Source organism: Antechinus flavipes, chromosome 2, assembly GCF_016432865.1.
Source record: "Antechinus flavipes isolate AdamAnt ecotype Samford, QLD, Australia chromosome 2, AdamAnt_v2, whole genome shotgun sequence".
Taxonomy (NCBI): Eukaryota; Metazoa; Chordata; class Mammalia; order Dasyuromorphia; family Dasyuridae; genus Antechinus; species Antechinus flavipes.
In genome coordinates, this window is record NC_067399.1 from 259,250,391 (window position 1) to 259,263,825 (window position 13,435).

The 13,435-nt window shown below is 44.3% G+C and overlaps 1 protein-coding gene and 1 long non-coding RNA gene across 2 annotated transcripts in view; one reads left to right on the forward strand and one right to left on the reverse strand.

Annotated features, from left to right (window-relative positions):
• Positions 1–13,435, reverse strand: part of EXD3 (exonuclease 3'-5' domain containing 3) — a 427,068-nt gene that overhangs the window by 45,882 nt on the left and 367,751 nt on the right. The gene's annotated exons all lie outside the window — the stretch shown is intronic.
• Positions 816–6,415, forward strand: LOC127549099 (uncharacterized). Its single transcript, XR_007950520.1, has 3 exons — positions 816–1,032; positions 5,606–5,773; positions 5,893–6,415. It is a non-coding gene; the product is annotated as an uncharacterized LOC127549099 (long non-coding RNA).

The window sequence follows — 13,435 nt, forward strand, 5'->3', positions numbered from 1 at the left end:
AAATCTACCTTCTCTCAGATTCTGCCCTGGGGCTAAACAACTAGTCCCTCTACCACATGAAGATGCTTCAGAGAGCTTTCATCCACTGGATCTGTCCTTCCTGGTGTCCAGCACCGGGCCCTCTGTATAGGAGGCCCTTAGCATATGTAGATCAATTGACTGATAAGACAATTTAATTATCTCGTGAGTCCCAGGCTGCTTAAGGTTTCTAAGGTTTGTTGCTACAAAGTTCAGGTAAAGAGACCAGAGGTGAAAGAAAGAATTGTGTGTATTTTGGCACTACCCATAGGGTGGTAGGGAAGGTAAGCACAATTTTTAACCATTTCCATAGGATTTTTCTCCTTTTCTTACTTTCTTTGTAAGAGAATAGAGAAATAATCACATGTAAACGTAAACAATAAACTTTAGAAATTATCTAGTCTCTTTTCCTCTAACTTGGGGTACCCATACTTAGTTTAAAATATTTTTTTAAACTGCATTTTGATATGATTGTTTCCTTATGTATTTTATTTGATGTATTTAAAAATATTATTCTGAAGAGTCCACAAGCTTCCTTAGATTGCTAGAGGGTTGAGAACTCTTGGTGTATATTCTCTCTGCTTAAATGCTACTCTTGACATCCTTGGTGCTATCTCCTAGTCAATGCTATCCTTGGAGATAAGCTGAGCAACACAGGAGCTTACCCTGAGGATTTGTACACCATTGCGTTTTGTCCTCTCTCACGTTTGTTTTGTTTTTGAAAATATGCAGCTTTGCAGAGTGTAATTTCACTGGTACCTGCGATTCATGCAAGTTTGGAAATATAAGATGTGAGATCTTATTCCAAGTGTCCTGAAATTTCTGTGCAAATGTCATGGAGGAAGACTGTCCTGTTTCTATTTATAAAATGTGGTTGTCATTTGAAGGGGGAAGGACAGGGGATTAAAATTTTGAACTTTGAAAGTTAGTATAGTTTGTATCACTGCTATTCCTTCTCCTAGGCCTCCCTCTACTCCTTGATCACTATGTTAACTGAATTTTCCAATTGCTAAGGTAAGTGCATGATTCTCCCTGCACCATCTATAGTTTCTGTAGAAAGGGGGAAAAGAAGACAAAGGTAAAAGGAGAGGGGAGGGGACAGCTAGGAGGAGGGGGATGGGGAAAGGAAGAAGGAAAGGGGGGAAAAGAGAAAATGGAGAGGAGATGGAAGGGAATCAGAGAAGAGAGAAGGGGGAGGGGAGAAAGGGCAGATATGGACAGCTGGATTCAGAGCCAGCAATGAAGCTAAAGGAAGAAAGATGAGAATGAAAGAGAACTTAGGCAGCGAGGAATCGAAAGGAAGCCCAGGGTCCTTCTACAGAAGGGGGGCAGTTCCCAGATCTGGGGAAGCTGAAGGCCAGGCCGGCGGGCCTGCTCTCTTAGGCAGACTAGGCGGCCTGGGAGGGGGGGAGGGGGGTGGTGAGTGTGAGAACTTGCTGATTGCTAAGCAGTGTGGGAAAGTGGGAGGATGGGCAGGCGGGCGGGCAGGCAGGCAGGCCGGCGGGCTCGCTTTAGTCACAGCAAAGGCAGTGGGAAACAAACAGCCTGAGAGAGCCCGAGTAGTTGGAGAGAGCCCGCCCAGCCGGCGGAAGGAGGGGCTAGGGCTGGGAATTTCTGCGATCCTGTGAGTGAGGGTGCGTTACGGCACCGAGAGTGACAGGCATTTGAAAGGGGGTTACTCAGATTAGAGTGATTAAGATAGACTCAAAAGGAAGCCCTGGATCTGCCCCCTCCCACCTCGCCAGGGACCGAAGCACCTCTCTTTGGGATTCCTGGGCTCGCACGGTGGGTGGGGGCTGCCTCCAGCCTGTCTACCTGGAATGGGAGTTGGTTGCAACACCGTTTTTTTCCCTTGAAAGTGAGACACTGCACTCTACCAAGGCAGTGAGTCTGCGGGAGGGATGACGTGGTACCTCCCCATCCTCCGAGCCCCAGGGTGCCAGCCCATCCCTGGCACTGAATCATGGCCAGACAGTGACATCTACCAGAGGATGGCCAGAGGGGAGCAGGGAAAGCAAACTGGCTGACAGGCCCGGGCTCTGCCAGTTTAAATCTCCTCCCTTGAGTGAGCCTGGAGTGCCAAGAGCTGTTTGCTTCCCAGTGTCCCAAAGAAGTATTCATACAGAGGACCCGACACTGTCTTGCCTTTGGGTCTGGTCAAAGCCTGCACCCTAAGGTGGCCAGGAGGCAGTCCCCCTCTTATCCCCCCAAAGTGTGGGAGCCAAGCGACAGAGGCTGGCGTTTTGGAAGATGAAGGAAAGATGCTCATTTGGGCAATAAAGGTGGGCTAAGATCCTGAGCCAGGGCCTCACAGGGTCTCAGAGCTGGTAGCTGTAGGTAGCTGGCCCTTTGCCCTAGTTAGGGCAGCTCTGTAGAGGATGAGGCAGAGATTTTTCTGAAAAGATTGTCTTAACTGGTAGGGATAACTCTGAGAGACAGAAAAAAGGCCACTGAGCCGAGGAACAGCTCTGCACCCGTCAGCTTCGGGAAAGCTGGCCCCTTAGGGGAGGAACGGCAAGTCAGTTCTTCAGGAAAGGATTTCAGTCCAAACAGTAGTCTAAGAACATCCGCTGACTTGGGGCTTAGCCCATCAGCCTGTTCCGTAGCCCTGCAAACAAGGCATGGATTCAGACCAAGCGGTAGAAAAAGAAGCTGGAGATGGAGGGGAGGCGGCATTCGGACTGCAGCCCGAATATACTTAGTTAGAAATGCGGTTCCATATACTTAGCTCAATCTTTCTCCTCCTCCATGGCCTGTCAAGCCCCACAGAAGGGCTGTGTGTTCGCAGGGGGAGACAGAGATAGAGAGAGATAGAGGCAGGGGGACAAAGAGAGCGAGCCCGGGAGGGGGCAGCGGGGGCAGAGGGGGCGTGGAAATGCTGCCTGCTGTCTGTCCCAGGGGCCAGGCCGCACACAGAGCGTCTAGGCTGGGGCCTCACACTAAATGGCCAAAGACAGGCTGTCCTGGGGGCTGGGGCCAAGAGCAGGTAGAAAAATTGCCTAAGGTGATTCTGGAGAAAAAAAGTAGCTTCCTTTGAAAGTAAAGGGAAGGGGGAGCATCACTCCAGCAAACCCACAGGCAATGTCCAAGGTTCCTGAGGCTCCTATTTTTAGGGCAGCATCTTTGTGCACTAGGTAGGTAGAGGGATTTGCTAAATTTCCCAAGGTCCTGCTGGGTTTGCCTATTATTTGCCATACTCAGGCCCATCCATATTCTCTCTAACAGAGTCCACACTCCAAGAGCAGCCATTCTTAAGGGTTTTTGTGTCAAAGACTCCTTTGGTAGTTTGGGCATGCCTATGGACCCATCTTCAGAATAAATGCCTTTAAATGCATAAAATAAAAAAACACAAGACTACAAAGGAAAGCAATTGTGTTAAAATAAATGATAGAGATTGCTTTAAGCTTTGTAAAGCACCTCTCTCTAGATATAATACATACATACATATATATATATATACACACATATATACATATATACATATATATATAAATAAAATCTTATTTTATCATTACAACAACATGGGGGGTAGGTACTATTATCTCTATTTTACAGGTGAAGAAACTATTTATTTAGACTACTGTTTAAATAAAACCCGCAGCCCTCTAATGTGCCTGACAAGTGAGGAACTGGGAGGGGGGCAGGGTGGGTGTATGTGTGTGAAATTTATACCTCAATATTTCCGAGTATTGTTTGGTCACCACCTGGTGGTGTTTGTTCCTAGACTAAGAGACTGAGAGGTGATAGCAGCAAAATTGTCCAGAGCTCAGAAAGGGGACATAAGGTTAAAATCACTGAACTCAGCAGGCCCTGCTTTGACGCTTTTTGGAGAGACAATCCAGATGTGATAGTCTGTAGCACACAGAAAGTTACAGATGCTCAACAAAGTTTCTTTTGAATAAACAGCTTGAACTGATGATGAAGAGGGCCCAAGCAAGAATGGAGGTAGTGGTGGAGAAGGTAACAGCTTTTTGCTCTGATTTGAAAATGTTGGTTCAAATCCTGCCCCACATATTTTCTAGCTGTGTGTGATTTATGCAAGTCCCTTAAACTTTCTCTGCCACAGGTCCCTCAATTGGAAATGCAGGGGCTGGACTCTGCTGTCTCTTCTAGCCTTAAATGGGCGATCCTAACTTAATCCTCCAGTGCCTCTCTGTGGCACGAATGTGAGCTTGGCTTCTTGAAGGATTTGCCAGCAGGAGAATGAATCCTGGCAGGTCTCATCAGACTGAGGTGGCGTTCAGTATAGCAGAGGCCTGGTGATATTTATCATCCGAGCACCGGCTCAGCGGATTCAGAGAACTCATCAAAGGTTGACCACAAGATGATGAATTTTTTGGCCACCCTCACTCACAAAGACCGCCTCCTAAGGAACAGAAAAGTTGTGGTCTGTGCTGTCAGAGGAAGTACCTAACAACTATGAAATCACGGATTCTTGAAGCATTGACTATAGGGCCCCAGTGATGCAGAGGTGAGCATCCTTGAGTTAGGAGATCATTTGACTTCAACAATGATACTGTATGAGGATGTATGAGGAAGTGGATCTCTTCGACAAAGAGAAGATCTAACTCAGTTTCAATTGATCAAGGATGGACAGAAGCAGCTACACCCAAAGAAAGAACACTGGGAAATGAATGTAAACTGCTTGCATTTTTGTTTTTCTTCCCGGGTTATTTCTACCTTCTGAATCCAATTCTTCCTGTGCAACAAGAGAACTGTTCGGTTCTGCACACATATATTGTATCTAGGATATACTGCAACATATTTAACATATATAGGACTGCTTGCCATCTGGGGGAGGGGATGGAGGGAGGGAGGGGAAAAATCGGAACAGAAACGAGTGCAAGGGATAATGCTGTAAAAAATTACCCTGGCACGGGTTCTGTCAATAAAAAGTTATAATTATGAAAAAAAATAAATAAAATTTAAAAATTAAAAAATAAATCACTGGGAAAAAAAAAAAAGAGAGAGAGATCATTTGAAAGGAAAGTAGGATAAATGGTGGGAAGGACAAAGAAAAACCGGAAAGTGATTAAGGAGTTTCACAACAGAGGTGGGAGCAAGAAGCAATTCGAAGTGTTATGGGGCTGGACTGGGGGAGATGAAAGAGTTGTAAAGGGAATACTCTGAAGCTGGTGAAGTGAGAAAAGCTGTGCTCTCCACCACTGTGATAAAGGAGAAGACAGCTTGGACAGACAGGAGGGGGCACAATTTGAGCAATATTATAGAACCAGACACAGGAGATGAAAGACAAGGGGCATTCTGAAAGTAGCCCTGCCCATCCTTCCCCCTCCCCCAACTCTGCTCATTCCTCTTGAGCCCAGAAGTGTTTGTGATGGGAGAGTGTTCATTCTGCCTAAATTCTTTACCCATATTTTAACATTTCATATTTATATCTAATTTTAAGATTTACAAAGCATTTTCCTCCTAACAGGTAAAGTAGTGGATTTCTAGGTTCAGGGAGATGCAGTAATTTACCCAGTTACAATAGCCAGGATTTGAATTCAAGTCTCCTGACTCCAAGTTCAGAACCCTTCCATAATTTCCACTCTACAACCCTCCACTTTTTTGTTTTAATTAATTACAGACCAGAACGTTATCCGATAAGATGACCATGAAGCAGCTGGGAGCCTCTGGAGGCTTCCTGTTGTCCTGTCTGGCAAGGCTTCAGAAACTGTGGGATCCCAGTAATACAACTGCGAGAATAAGCCAAGGATGGTATAGTAATGTAGTGGCCTGGGATGGGCCACTCGTGGTAAGTCCCTGTTTATTTTCAACAAAAGGGCCTTTCTATCTTTTCTGGTGCCTTGAAAAAAGCAAACATTATTGCCTTATTACATTTATTATTTTCCTCACTTGCTTGTGTTTTCCCAGCTTGGAAAGCAGAAGTGGTGCCTGAGAACCAAATCAGCCAGACATCAAGCTTTGGCTTGATGGGTAAGTCACCTGCTCCAGCCTTTCCCCACCAAAACCCCAAAAGGGGAATCAAGTCTGTTGACTTCCTGGATCCCTTGAAAAGCATGCCTGGGGTCAAGACAAAAGGATTTCTCGGTATGGGTACAGAAGTCACCTCACAAAGCACTCTGCTTGCCTCTTTCTAATGTCTTTGCCAATTCTGTATTATAGTTCTCTTAATGTGTCTTATCTAGTCTATCAGTTTCATTAGGGAAGGGCCCTATGTCTAATCTAACCTGTATCCAGTGGTCTGTACAAATAAGTCCTTAATAAATGTAGAACTTAAAATTAAAAAGGCTATCTCCCAACCACTTTTTCAGACCTCCAAGACCTTTGGTTTCAACCCAAAGGAAGGTTGCTTAGTTTGGTTCACATTCCGTTGCATAGTTTTCAAAGACTCTTCGGAGGTAACCTAGGAATCACCATCCTTTTTGCCTATCCAAACTCCATCCATTGTCTAAGGCCCAATTCTGGTTCTGTTCCTCTGTGAGGCTTGCCAAGGCCATTTTTGTTCAGAAACATGTTGCTCTGCCCAGGCATGGTCCAAAATACTAATCTAGCACTTATTTTAGGACAGCCAGGGGATGTGCTGGATCAGGCCCGGATCAGGAAGACTGGTCTCAGACAATTCCTAGCTGTGTAATCCTGAGCAAGTCTCGTATCCCTGTTTGCTTCAGTTTCCTTCTCTCTACAGTGAGATGGAGAAAGAAATGGCAACTCACTTCAGTGTCTTTACCAAGAAAATCTCAGATGGGATCACACAGAGGCAGCCATGACTGAAATGAATAGAACAACAAGAAGAAGCACTATTTTACTGCCTTGTGACTTTTCTTGACTCTTGAGAAATATTCTAGATGTTCCTATCTTCCTTACACAGATTGTGAACTCCTTTCAGGCAGAGACCCTACATTTTACTTGTCTGTGACTTCTTGAGACTACGCACATACGAGAAACTTAATGTTTGTGGAATGAGTTCGGGAACTTCAGTATTTTCCTTACGGAAACAATTATTTTGAAAAGGGGAGAATAATCAGCTCTCTATCATACACAGCCCCTGCTGTCTCACTCTTGTTTGTATTACTGTTAATCTCCAGTCCCTGTGTCTTTAATCCTCTATGCTCAATTTCTGCCATCAGATTAATCATTTTAAAACACTCATCTTGTCACTCTCCTGCCTGGGGCAGCCACTCTAACCCTCAGCCTTCTATTAAAGGCTGTTCAGAATCCGAGGTTCTAAGTCTATCCAACCCTCCAGTCTTCTAGACACCTTAGGAATCTGCACGTTCATTCTCACTTATGCGTCACTGACCAAGCTCTATCTTTTTGTTATCATAGGTTTACAGATTCAGAGTTGCAAGGGCCCTTAGAGACTATCAAATTCAACGACCTCATTTTATAAATCAATAAACTAAGACACAAAATAGTTAAGTGACTTGCCCAGGATCACATAGCAAGTGCTTAAGTAAAGTTTTTGAACCCAAGTCTTCCTAGCTCTAATCTTAAAACTCTATCCATTATACTATACTGCTTCCTGGCAAAAGAAATAGTGGAAAATAGTTGTCTATAAATATTTGCTGTGCTGAATAAAATGGAATCAGGGTGGAATGAGATTCCCTTTACCCCCACTCTCCTAAGCTATGTCCCTAGGTCTCAGGTCCCCAGATCTTCTTGCACTGTACAAATACCAATCCATAGTAATCTCCGAAGGATCCTGCCACCCTCCTTCTTTCTCCATTCCTTCCCTGTCTTGGTCTGGGACCTAACAAAGTTGTCCAGGCCCAATTCCCCATTCTGGGCTTTGGTGGAGCTCAACCTTCATCCTGGTTCTCAGGCATCACTTCTGCTTTCTGGGCTGGGAAAATGTACCAAGAGAAAAATAATAAATTTAAGGAGGCGACAGTTTCCATCTTTCCCAAAGGTAGAAAATAAACTCATTGTTTAGCTTTCTGGCAATCCTGAAGATGATTTAAATACGCCAACCTGTCTACCCCACCCTTTCTAAACAGAGAGAAACCACTGGGTCCCTCTAAACCCCACTTCTTCCTCTCCCAGATTGCCTATCTGGGGGCAGACAGATGAGACAAGGACCTTCCATTGGTGTCTGCAGGTGATCTTTTTGGATAGATGATGGATATAAGACTTTGTAGACTAGTATCTGAAATGCCTTTGGCTAATAATAAGGATGCATGATTGTGTATCTTCTGGGTAGATATTAGGTTATAGGCAAAGGACTGGTGCTTGTGTTGTTCCTTACTAACAGGGATTGTCAAGGTTTAATCTGGTGAGTTTTCTGAGTAGGAACACAATTCAGGAATTGTAAGATGTGAGGCTCTGGGCTGAATGGATTGGCTTCTTGCTCTGGAAGCTGTAAAAAAAGCCCAGAGATTACTTAATTGAGAAGAAACTGCTGACTTCTTCACCTCTTTCTGCCGATAAATATTTCACTTAATTCTGGGAGCCAGCTCATAAAATCTGACCCCAGGATGTTTTAATGAAATTCACATTGAACTCTCCTAAACTTGTTCTAGTCCCCACCAATTCTCTTTTCTTTGACTGGAAGGATAAACAATCACTGAGGTACTTCATCAGTCTCCCATCCAGATTGAGGGCAGGAAAGCAGATACTCTGGGTAGCAGAAAACCTTTTGGCCTTACTTTGTCAGTCTGTAAAATAGGAAAACATCACTAGACTACTTGGCAGGGCATTTCTAGGGATATTTAGAGACAGAAAAAAAGGTCTTCACCAGATGCTCAGTGACAGTGAAAGTAAGATGCTGGAAAATACAGGCAGCATCAGTTTGACAAGCCTAGAAACCATTTAAACCAGCACATACAGCTGTCTTCTCCAAGGATCTATGTGACAAAGGGAATATCACTGGTCACTTGCCAGATTCTGCTGCTCTATAGTGGAAAGAATGATGGATTTGGAATCATGACTTGGCTTTGAATATTGATCACCAGTGTGCCCTTGGTGAGTCACAACTTCTCTGGACCTTAGCTTTCTGGAATGTAAAATGAGGGAGTTAATATAGATGACTACTAAATTTCCTTCCAGCTTTGAACCTATGATTCTATGACCATGCTAGTCAGAGGCAGGGCCTACTCTGTATGGCTGGGGCCTTTATTCTATGATCTTATTGTTCAGTTTCTCAGTAGTCAAGCCCAGGGGAACTAAGTTAATTGACTGCAAGTTCAATATGAGTCAACAGAGTGACATGGCACTTAAAAAACCTGAAATGATTTTAAATTGCATGAAATCTGGTGTTCAGAATGTGAGGGCAGTACTGCTCCTATCCTGTGCCTAGTCTGACCATATCTGAAGTCTTCTGTTCAGTTCTGTGTGCCTCAGGTTAGGCAGGCTCTGATCTTGTAGCACATGTCCAGAGGAAGCTGACCAGGATGGAGAAGGGGCCTGAAACTATGCCATATAAGGATCAGTTGAAGGAACTTGGGACACTTAGCCTGGAGAGGCCAGATAAGATTTAGGGGGAGAATGCATGAGAACTGCCTTAAAATAATTGAAGAGTCATCATCTGGAGCAAGAATTAGATGTATTCTGTGTGGCCCCAGAGGACAGAACTAGGATTAGGGGTAGATGTTACAGCGAGTTAAATGTCAGCTCAGTATAAGGAAGTTTTTTTTTTTTTTTAAACAAACAACTAAGAGCTGTCCAAAAGTAAAATGGATTGCTCAGCAGTTGGTGAATTTTCTATCACTTGACACATATGAAGAGATTGAACCAGTGGGAAGACTGACTGCTGTAAGGGCTGAAGAAATATGAAAAAGGAATGCTCTGAACTTAGGTGTGTCTTTTCATATTACAGTCTATAAACCTTTCATGTAAATTGTGTGAGGAAGGTTTAAATTTGACAGACAGGTTTGTGATAGCCAGGGCCCACCATGTTATATCCAGAGCCCTTGGGGTCTTAACTGTTCCTGCTGAGACTACAACTTGGACATGTAGGTTGAATACAGAATAATAAATGGCATTTATATAGGTTTGTAAAGTACTTTGCAAATATTAATTCACCTTATCCTCACAATCACCACAATAATGTAGATACTATTATTCAGGCTAATTTATAGATGAGGAAACTAGGGCAAGTAAATTGAGTGATTTATCCAATCAGGGATTATTTGAGGCAGTATCTGAACTCGACTCTTCCCGACTTCATGTTAAATGCCTTTTCTACCATACAGTGTCTGAAAGTCAAGCCCAAACTGGTCAAGGAGCTCCTAATCTGACACATGGGCACAGACAAGTGTTAGTCTGCAGAGTTTACCCAGTTTAGCTTTTCCAATCCAGCCTTTCATGAAGAGTTGGCCACATACATGAGAAGAGAAGTTACCAAGGGCCTGATTCACTGGTTTACCCTGCACTGTTCTACTGATCTTCTACACTGGACCATTCTGAACTTAGCCTTCTATCATGGTCTGCTGTGACATTTTCCCCTCCCTTGCAGTCTCTCTTCCTTGTCAGGCCCCTGTAGCTTGTCATCCACAGGCCTAGTCGGGGGATTCTGACTGCTAGCCCTTTCAGAGACCCTCCACAATCTGCTACTTCCTTTCCTTTCGGAGAGATCCCAGACGATGTCTAACATAGCCAGTAGGTCCTACCCTTCGGCAGGGCCAATAAAACGGACAAATCTAATCTTTTAGCGGCAGCAAATTGTAGCCCGGCCACTATCAGGGAGCTGGCAGCTCTGGAGAGCTTGTCAAGTCTGTGTTGTTATCTTGATATACAGCGGACACAGGAAGTGAAGTTGGCTTGATTTGAACAAGCGGATTCTAGGCTGTGGATTTTCTGCATCAGAATCCGAAATTGCTCAGATTCATATTTTAAGAAAGGCATGATAAAGTGAAGTACCCCTCCCTCCAGGGGACAATGAGGGTGGCAAAGAGCCAAACAGACTCCCAGTCACTGGAGTGCTCCTGGAGAGGCTGACCCCCCACCAAGGGATGGAGTGTGAGTTCCTGCCTTGGGTAGGAGGCCCAAGGACAGCCTCATCTGAGTACCCTTCCAGCTCTGAGGATATGAGTCCACTACCCCACATTCTCTCTACTCTCTGGGAAAACTGCATCCAGGTACCTAAATCCCAAAGGGCACCAAACAAACAGGCAAACCCGGGCTGGGAAGGTCTTGGCTTAGCTCAGATTTCATCCAGCATTAGTGGAGGCAGCTGAGACCCTTGCCACTCAGTAAGTAACGACATACCCCGATACACAATCTGGGCTCTCTCAAACAGGACACTGATTTGCAATTCCCTGCAGTCCTTAGATGAGGTCACAGATGGTGAGGGGGAAGTACAGGGCTTAAAGGACCGAGAGCTCCAAGCTTTAGAGCACAGGCAGCTGTGCATGACTGGGAAGGAAAGACTCTGGGTTCAGGTCTGTGATAGGCTGGAATTTTAAGATGCTCCCAAGTGCCTGAGTAGGTGGCTCCCTTCCAGGTATGAGAAAACAGGATTTGCCAGATCCCAGAACCTGAGAACATCTCCTGTTACTTTAGACAATCTCTTCACTTGGGCATCAGCTGGGAAGGAAGAATACCTTTCAGACAAGTGCTGTCTGAATAGGTAGCAAGGTTAACTTCTTATTGAAGTTAAGGTTCCTAGGATTTAGAAGTGAAGCACCAATGAGCTGGGAAATGCAGAGAAACTCATGGTGCAGCAGATAAGTGCTGGGCCTGGTGTGAAAAAAACCCTTAATTCAAATCTGTCCTTGCCTCATTAGCTGTGTGATCCTGGCAAGTCACTCAACTTCTGTTTAATCTCAGTTTTCTAATTTGAAAAATGGGACAATAACAGCGCTCATCTCATGGCTCCAGCACATAATAGGTGCTTTGTAAGTACTTATTCCCTTCCCTTCTTCTGACCATATCTTAAATCTCTCCTCATTCCAGTCCATCTTCAACTTAGAGGTCAAATTGACTTTTCAGCACAGGTTTGACCATGTCACCCTGCTCCAATAGCCCTCTAATACCTCCAGGATCAAATAGAAAACCCTGTGTTTGGCTTTTAAAGCCCTTCACACCTGGGTCCTATCTACCACTTCCTTATACCTTATCTCCCCCTTTGCTCTTTGAGGCAGGAATTGTGCACATCCCATATTCCATCTTCTGACTCCAGACTTTTTTACCCTGTACCTGGAACTCATCTCCACCTTCTGGTTTCACTGGCCTCCTCCAAGTCTCAGCTAGAACCCCAGGTCTCTGACTCGTTGTTTAGGCTTTTGATGACTCAAGATTAATGTAAAAAACAATTGTCTTCTATTCTCAGACAAACATACCTGGGAAAAATCCTAATTTGGAAAGGCCAAGGTCACTCACGACATATAAATATATATATATATACATATACATATACATATATTTGATGGCAAATCAAATCAGATCTTCTGTCTCAACTCTTATCTTTTCCTTTGTTATTGAGAGGGAGTTGTCTCAGACAAACATACCTGGGAAAAATCCTAATTTGGAAAGGCCAAGGTCACTCACGACCTCCTGGGCCATCTCCAGTTCATTCTTTTTTGTTCTTGCCATTGGACTTCCATGACTCTGGAGGAGAGAGGGAGGCTGAAGATTGTACAACTCTGCTTAAAAACTCTGCTTCACTTCAACCCAATTCAGGGGAAGTGCTCCTTGAGTGTCATTGGTCCTCTTCGAGAATGAAGGATAAATAACCACCATAGGATGAAGGAGTTAACAGCTTAAAAGAGACAATGCTTCCATAACTTAGGAGGGAAGGACAAGGGGGCTGTCATTTAAGGCCACAACGGGAGGTAAATAGTGGCTTTGTTTCTCCTGTGTTGGCAACTGCCATTTCTGGTCCCGAAGACTACTAAAACAGCTAGATTCCTGAAATAATTTGACCAGGCAAAAGCTTCAATGTACAGTTGTCTATGGACATGCTTGTCAAGTTTAGTCCAAATTTCACCTGATGATGAGGCTGCCAGCAGCTGTCAAACCTCTGGATCTGAGGCCTCTGGGAATTCAGAACTATGCTGGGGTTGGGCACAGTGCAAGGTCTGTGATTCTGCAGAGCAGGCCTCCAGAATGTGTTTCCTAGGTAGAGATCTGCAGCCCATGCTGGTGCTCCAGAACCTATGTTCCCACAGTACTTCTAGGACCTGCCTGGGTTCCTACAGTTCTTTTTAGGGATGATATACATAAAGACACGGAATGGGGACAGAGGACCCAGGGAAGGTTGCAAGGAATGAAAGGAAGTCTTTGAGTAAAGTCTGGATGATTTTATGCAGAATACTATAGACAGGGTTAATCATTTAAAAAGGAGTTGGGGAAATAACCTCTGAGTTATTTCTTCTTTCAACTTCTTCTGATTCTATGGATCCAGGGAAAACAAGTACTTAGAGCAGAATGCAGTCTGTTAAATCCCACCCCAAATGGGTAAAACCAGTCATTCTCAACTCATTCTATTATATTTATTTGTTTACATATATGTCCA